Source organism: Cricetulus griseus (genome assembly GCF_003668045.3).
Source record: "Cricetulus griseus strain 17A/GY chromosome 1 unlocalized genomic scaffold, alternate assembly CriGri-PICRH-1.0 chr1_0, whole genome shotgun sequence".
NCBI classification, from domain to species: Eukaryota; Metazoa; Chordata; class Mammalia; order Rodentia; family Cricetidae; genus Cricetulus; species Cricetulus griseus.
The window spans coordinates 143202692-143211283 of NW_023276806.1; the positions used below are offsets into that span (position 1 = coordinate 143202692).

Sequence of the window (8592 nt, forward strand, 5' to 3'; positions counted from 1 at the left end):
GGGTGGGCCTAGGCCCTATCCCAAAGGATATGATAGACTCTGATGACACCCTATGGAGCAGAAAGAATATATGATAGGTAGGGTTTTAGTTGGGGGAGCATGGTAGGGGAGGATAAGAGGGAGAAGGGAACTGGGATCGTCATGTAAAACAATCTTGTTTCTAATTTAAATAAAATATCTGAAAAAAAAGAATTAAGTGCCCTTGCTGCACAACCATGAGGACCAGAGTTCTGAACCCAGCATCTGTATAAGAAGCCAGGCATATGGTGCTGCCTTACAACTCCATCTCTAAGCAGGTTTGAGATAAGACTGCTGAGGCACGCTGCTTTCTATCCTAACCTGGAAAGTAGGAGTCCTGGTTTAGGAAGACACTGTGCCTTGGCAAAAAATAGGTGTAATGTGATAGAGAGATCGATCATTCTATTCACTCTTCTACTATATGAACATGCAGGCATACGGACCCACACACACGTGTATGCATAAACACACACACACACACACACACACACACACACACACACACATACACACAAATAACATCTAAAAAAGAATATTTGGATAAAATTATTTAGTTTTCTCTATCCACATTGACCAAAATTCACCCTTTATCTTTTTCATAACAATTATTTTAACAGATGTGGGATTATATCTCATTGTAGTTTTTAAAATTATTTTTTAAAACATTATACACGTGTTTGTACATGTGTCTGCAGGTGATCTTAGAGGTATCAGACCCCCTCCAGCTAGAGTTATAAGTAGCTTTAAGCCCTCCAACATTGGTATTATTCAGTCTCGATTTTAATTGTTGTCCTTGTGTATAATGTTTCTTTGAAAAATGTCTATTCAAGTTCTATACTCGTTTGAGCCAATCTTTTTGGTAAATTCTATTTTTTTCTCTTTTGAATTATTTGAGTTCCATCTCTATTTTTGATGTTGTTGTTGTTAATACTTTACAAAGTGGTGGTTGGAAAATTGTCTTTTCACTATAATGAATAGATTCTTGGCCTGTGCTGATTTTTTGTTTGATGTATAATGCTACTTGCCGATGTTTGCTTTTAGTGCTCAAACTATTGGTGCCACATCCAAGAAGAAATTATCAAGACAGACGTGAAGCCTTCCTTCTATTTTGCTCAAGGTGATTCACAGTTCCAAGTCTTTCACCCAAAAGCCTGATCCATTTTTGTTCATTATAGAAAGTCAAAGATCAGATTTGTTATGTTATATGTGGATAAGCAGTTTCCTCACAGCAGACACCATATCCTGAAGAGAACATGCACCAAACACAGTAGGGTTTATTCACTGGATAGCAACATAGTTTAATACACAATCTCAATGATGTGAAATAGTACATTACTGGAACGAAGGATAAGAATAATATATTTCATATGGACAGAGGGAAAAAGCATTTGATAAAATTCAATACATCTTTATGTTTAAAATTTTTCAATGAGCTTATGTACAGAAAGAAGTTACCTTATCCTGATGCAGAGACTATGTGAAGGATCAACAGCTAATGAAGTGTCAAGAATTAAATGCTTCCTCTTTAATATCACAAGTAAATAAAAATTCCCTCTTTCATCACTTCTGTTCAGTTCGTGAACAAATAATTGGGCAGAAATGAACCAAAATTAGCACACTTCAGCAAGGAAATAGTAAAATTATCTGTGTTTGGAGATGACATATTTTATGTGTGGAAAAACTCTACGGGCTACACAAAATATTATGAAGATGAGTAAACACTGCAAAATTTTGAGGTATGAAATTAACATTCAAAAATCAGTTGAGGCTCAATCTTTTATTGTCTGCAAAGAAAATTACAAAGTCAGTCCCACTTAAAACATCAGAAATAAAAGTTTATTGGGTAAAACACTTTTTTCTGAGAATTAAAAAAGTAAACTAAGGATTACAAAATACCAATGAGCGAAACACAAATAATAGTGTAGGGGAACCTGTAGCCAGCCCCTAAGCAGGCGCGGCTACAGGTTCCCCTACAACTTAGACACCTCTTTCAGATGACTTTAGGGTTTAGTTAAAATAGATAGTTAGGATGTGACATAAGCAGATTGTTGTATCTTCTTATATTTCACTTTTATGATTGTTAATTTTAGATACTTTACACTGTTAAGTTTTAATCCTCTTTTAGACTAAAAGGGGAATTGTAGGGAAACCTGTAGCCACGCCTGCTTAGGGGATGGCTACAGGTCTGCCTGACCATGCCTGTGAGGTCATAGAGTAAGAGTTTCAGGGCTGCGTTTCAGTTTCGTTTTCCCCTTTCAGCTTGCGAACAGACTGCTGCCACGCTGGCTGGCTAGGTCGCTCTGTAAGTAAGGCTTTTCCCTATTAAATACCCTTATATTTCTACTTGGCTCTGTATTGGTAATTTCCCACTATATAATAGACACATGACTAATACTGCTTAATAGATGAAATTCATTTAAATAAATGTACACACCAGTCAAACCTATCTATAAGATTAAGTGCAATACCTATCAAAATATGCAACGTTTTTCTTATAGAAAACCCCACCCCACCCAGAATGAAGCACACACAATTGACAACAGTAACAACTTGACATCTCCTGTTTGCCAGCCAGTGTTTTTTTATTCTGAGCCTGAAATTTCACACTTGTTTGAATGGTTCTCAGCATCAGTCCTGAGTGTCCTCTCCACTGCCCTGTGATGCACTGTCTGACGCCACTTGGCTCATCTTCTTAAGCCTTTATAATGATTAATTTCCATACAAATGAGACGTGTGAGTGTATGTGTAAACAATGAATGTCACAGCGAACTGATATCACAAATAATACAGTCTGACTACACTATCCAACAACTTAGCCAGGACTTCCTGGAAGAAGCAGGGTACTTTAGGTGGCCGGCTCTTCTTGGGTCTCCCAAGGCCTTTTGCAGGTTGCCATATCTGGTTATTCCCTGGCCTTTGCCTTTCCTTATAGATGCAGGTTGTATCTGTCACAAAATGAAAATAAAAAACAGAGGGTGAGAGGCCTAAAACTACTACTGCATTTTCTCTGGTAAAGTTACCCCATTCTTTGCAGTACCTGTAGATTACAGTTCCTTGAAACTAAAATAGAAAAACAAATGTCACTCCTTTGAACCTCTGGGAAGTACCTACATCTTCACAAAGCATCCTTTGGGCATGTTGAGCCTTTTTAAAAGGAAATTGATCCAAATTCTTTTAATAGACGTTCACTGCTGGGAATGGATGATGGCTGCTAGCAGCTTACTTACCTAAAAGGCAAAGAGCACTGGAGTTTGCTAACAAGACTGCTCCAACAGCAGATATTTCTCCTGTATGTTCTTATGATGAGACCATTTTTTAAATGATGGAAATGGTCCAAGTGTAAACAAAGAAAAATTCAGCTGAAAACTGCCAATGCTAACTTTAGGGCTTTGCAAAAAATATCAGCTCATTTGCAGCAGCTAGATAAGACGCTTGGGCTTGTAGAGATGATTTTCCTACAGAATTTGAAGGAAATTGTAATGATGAATCATAAGCCCTGCCATAAATAAATTATGACTGCCGATTGCCAGATACAAAAATATTCTCATTAAAGCCCATTGTCTTTGAAGACAAAATTGCCTCATTTATTATTTCAGCAGACTCAAACCAATTTAGAACAATTAAAGCCTGCATTATCAAACATGCTTGATGTGCACTGAAAATACATTAAAAGAGAAACAGGTGCCATTTTCATCTAATAGGATCCATCACTCTCTACTAGACGAAGCGTGCCACTGTCACGGAAGCAATTTTGTGTGTCTCACTGAATGAATGTCAGTCTCCATCAGCCAAGGACAATGTGGCATCAGCCTATGCCAACTCATTCTTTTAATCAATTCTTCTGTATTTCTGCTATATCTACTACGTGCAGGTAATTGGTCAAGCTTGGTGGGAATCTAAAAGTTGAGAAAATCATTCTCATTTAAATTCATGCATATCCTCCAAGAGATTAGAGATGCCACATTCAAAGAGTAGTAATTGGAGGTAGAAATTGAATGGCATATGCAGCATTTGGAACTTAAAAGGAAGAAAAAGTACATTTTGATTGGAGAGACCAAGAAAAGTCATTGAGAAATCAACTTGGTGGGAACCAGGAACTGAGAATGATAAATTGCTACATGTAGCTGTTAAAGGACAGTGCATGACATGGCATGGAGTGAGAGAAATAGGGTAAAGGCACCAGCATTGTGGAGCAAATGGAGCTTTGAAGAATGCCATGCTGGAGGAGATTTAAAAACCAGAGTGACTTTAGAAGCTTAAAGCAAATAAGTTTAAATGTTAGGTGAGTATGTAGACACAGTACAGTGTGTATGTGGATTATAAATGTGGCCAGATTGGGAAGAGGATATAAAAAGACATATTCATGTTATGGTTACTTGAGTATCCTTTAAAATAGACACATTTTGTAATTTCTAAATCAGTGGATATAAAAGGATTTAAAACAAATGTGTACAATCAAGCTGAAAATATGAAAGAAAGAATAGAGTTTTGAAAATAAAATAATGTTGGTGACTTAATGAAATATGTATAATAAAATTAAAAGAGGCATTAAATACCTAAAATGTATATTAAAGGATGAAAATTAATTAACTTGGATCTTGATTCAGAAAGTTGAAATACAGCTAAGAAAACCTGGAAAACATTGAAGAAAAAGTTTATATTAATTATACATGTGTACTAAATAGACAACAAGAGAAGTGTTCAAAGTCAGTTTTAGGAGGTATTGAATTAAAGGAAAAATTCTTCCATTCATGAGAAGTGAATTGATGAACTTGGCTGTCCATCACAGCAACTTTCCCATGTAGAGCAAATCTCCCATGTCTTAGGATCCAGAGACAACTGATAGAACCTCAGATAGCATCTAAGATGCTCATGGTCAATATAGAAAAGTATTTAACAGCTACAAGAACTCAATATTAAGTTCTAGTGGTTGTCAGCCTATGACATTAGGTATTAGGCCTGTTGAGTCTGTATAATGTTACTTGTGTGTCTGTCTTCAGGACTGATGATTTGGTATTGGATAAAAAAAATGGTGTGGGCTTCCCTGGAGAAGACTATTTCTCCTTCTCTCACATTCTTTATTGTCCATAGGTTCTTTGTCTAGGGTTGGAGTCCAATGAGATTTACTTCTCCCATGTTACCATGTCCATTGGTGTGCACATACATATACAAATATATTCTATATAAAGTATTAAAGACATTTTTCCATCTAGGGTCATTTCTTAAGTAGAGACTTAAGTAGTTTGTTAATGTCTTTTCTATTTTATTTTGTTTACTATATCTCTCACAAAAAGCATAATTTTATTGGATGCTTGGATATACTAATTTCAACAAAGATCAAAATGAATTAAAATATCTTCTAGTGAGTGCTTGAGCATGTTTAATTTAACATATATAACTAAAGTCTCAGTATGGAAGGCTTTGCCTTTAAAATATAAGCATCAATCTTCTTTTTTGTTTTTAGTTAGTTAAATTTTGTATCCTTTTTATACTTTATTTTTTTATTTGAATTAGAAACAAGATTGTTTTACATGTCAATCCCAGTTGCCACTCCCTCCCCTCCTTCCCTACTATCCTCCCAACTAAAATCCTACCTATCACATATCCTTTCTGTTCCCCAGGGAGAGTGAGGCCTTCCATAGGGGGCCGTCAGAGTCTATCATATCCTTTGGGATAGGGCCTAGGCCCACCCCACGTGAAGCAGCAATCTTCTATTATCCAGTTATTCTAAGCACAGACTGAAATCTGAGCAGCTCTCAAGTAAGTATGTCCCAGATTGACCAAGACTCTGGGGTGGCCCATATTACCTGTTGCTGGGATTTAGCATATTGATAGTTTCTGCTACTTGAGTCACTTTTCAGATGGTGATCACCTTCCCCGTGTCCCAGCGATTCCCTATCTTAGTCCAAATACTCCCACATCTGCAAGAAATAAAAAGGTGTCTCTTCCATAGACATTAGCTCTGCCTTTAAGTAAGATGTTGAAAACATTGCTCCTGTCATGAAAAGATGACATCAAGTATTTCTGGAATTATTAATGCAAATATTTAAAATGTGTAAATATGAAATACCATTCCATCAGTCTTATCCATTTTATTCCTTTTCAAAGCAGATTCTCATTCCTTTCCTGTGATTTGGATATGTTGTAACATTTATGTCATTTACATATACATCAATAATATAAATAACAATACTACTTACATACCATCATTTACATGACCAGGCCACCTATATAAATATAACAAATATTTGGTACATTCTTCACCTTGCAAGACAAAATTTGTTAAGATCTCTTTACACACTGCTGATCAGGTGCAATGTCATGACAATATCCATGCACAGTCTTGGAGAAATGCCTGGTGTTCAGATAAATTTATCTGCCACTTATCATCTCGTTGAGAAATGAGCCTCAATACATCTTACTGACTTTGTTCTCTGAAGTTTTCTATCAGGTTTACCTCTTCTATCTACTGGGGAAAACAAAACACTTCATGTTTTCTGGTTTTATTCTTCTCTTTCCCTATTAATTTGTCATCAATATGTATTTGAAACTATATGAAGCATTATACTTTACTACATGTGGGAACAATAGAAACGAAACAGAAGATTTCTAAGATTTCTGCTACTAGTAAGTCACAAAACTTAAAACAGATTTATTTACCCAGTTACAAATAAAATAAACAATAAAACCATCTTGGAGGTTATCTTATTCCCTTGCAGTCTATCAGCATCAATTCAATACTCCATAGAATCTTTGTAGCTCCCACCCCATCATTCACCATTCTACAGAACACAGAGACACTAGCTCTGATAACATAAGTCCAGATTAGCTTCTTCCCTTCCTAGCCTGGGATAGATCTAAATCCTTTATGTAAAGGGACTCTGTGCCTATATTTTTTTGTTTGTTTATTGAGGGGGTATGGTCTTTATCTTTAGCCCAGGCTGGCCTGGAAATCCCTATGTTTTCAAGTTACCATAGTCTTCTAATTGCTGGTGTTATAGGCATGAGCCATAACATCCAGCTCTGAAGTAGTATTTTGATAAGCACTTCATCTGTACCAGACACTTGAATTCTATGATTCCTGTTCATCCTCACCACAGACATAGACTCAGAAAGAACGAAATCACACTAATCTACACATTTTATTCAAGGTGATTCCATCAGTAACTGGGTGAGCTGCTGGGCACAATGAAGAGTACTTTATCTCTAGTTTTATTTTCTGATTCTTTCTTTAGTCTCACAACCTGAGTCGTTCCTTGGGATCCAATCACTGTGGCACAGGATTTTCTCAGTCTCTACTCAAGGGGAGTCTAGAACAAGTTGCTATCATTCAGAAGAATGAAATGTCCATCTTCAGCATGCTATGTGAGGCTACATTCTCACTGCTTCAAGGGGAATCAACAACAATGGCTGCAGCAATACAAACAAACAAACAAACAAACAAACAAACAACATTGCTAGTACAACTGTGGTAAAAGTCAGATTTTTTTCCAGTGAAAAAAAGATAAAGCACTCAGCCCAACAATCACTGTGTCCTTACTATGCAAAGTTTTTTAGACTGTCCTAAAATCCTTTACCTGCACTAATCTCTGTCCTTTGGCTATGTTGCATTTGTTTATGTCATACTTAAAATAGAATTGCAATGAAAAGGAGCAAACACGGTTACAGCTAATGAGCTTTGTCTTAGATATTTGAGCATAAATAGACTTCAAGACCTAAGGGGAATCTTTAGATTGTAAGCTATTTCTTTTCTTGTGCTGTAGTGTTTTATTATTCATGAGAAGTTCTTTCAATGTCATAGTAATATTTCTTCAAAAATTAAGTTCTGTCAAATTTTCTTAGTTATATCTCATACGACCACCCTATACTGTTGTAAATTTATACCCTTTATATTGGAATTAATTTCTCATAAAATGATAGTAGATGATTTGCCTAAGTAAAACTCCTTAGAGGTCAGGGGTATACATAGCACACAAACATTCTTATCCATGTTCTCTGACCTCCAGCACTGCCTGAAATGTTGCTGGATAAGGAGCCCTAACAATACATTTCAGTGGAAAACTCAAAGCCTCTTGTAATCCATAGCTATTTCACATATGTGTAGCAACATGTATCAACCATGAAATAGATATTCTGTGTGGGTGAACTCAGATATATCTCACTTGCACAGATCTTTAAGAATGTGCACACTTTTCATAATGTCCAGGGTTTTCTTCTGTCTTAGATTACGTCTTCTTAGCTTCATTTGGTGGAAATTCCATCTGAAATATTTTATGAATTAATCATATTATTCATAAATATTAGCACAGTCTTAATAGATTTTTCTGAACAGTGCAATTACATTTTATAATTCAACTCCCAAGTTTGACAAAGTCTTGGCATGCTCATTTCATATTTTCTAAGCAAATTTTGTGAAATTTTACCACTGAGTAGAATATATAGGTAAGGCAAAGTAGTTTTTCTCTTTTATTTCTTAATTTCATTATGAGTATTGTATTTGCAACATTTTCTTTATCCTCCTTTTCCTTTCTCCAACTCGTCCCATGCCTCTGCACACAAGAACCCTCTCAAATT

At 36.0% G+C, this 8592-nt stretch overlaps 1 long non-coding RNA gene across 1 annotated transcript; it reads left to right on the top strand.

Annotated features, from left to right (window-relative positions):
- Positions 1-2277: 2277 nt before the first annotated feature.
- On the top strand, positions 2278-7481 carry LOC118239551. The gene is made up of 3 exons (XR_004771983.1): positions 2278-2320; positions 5640-5778; positions 7254-7481. It is a non-coding gene; the product is annotated as an uncharacterized LOC118239551 (long non-coding RNA).
- Positions 7482-8592: the final 1111 nt, after the last annotated feature.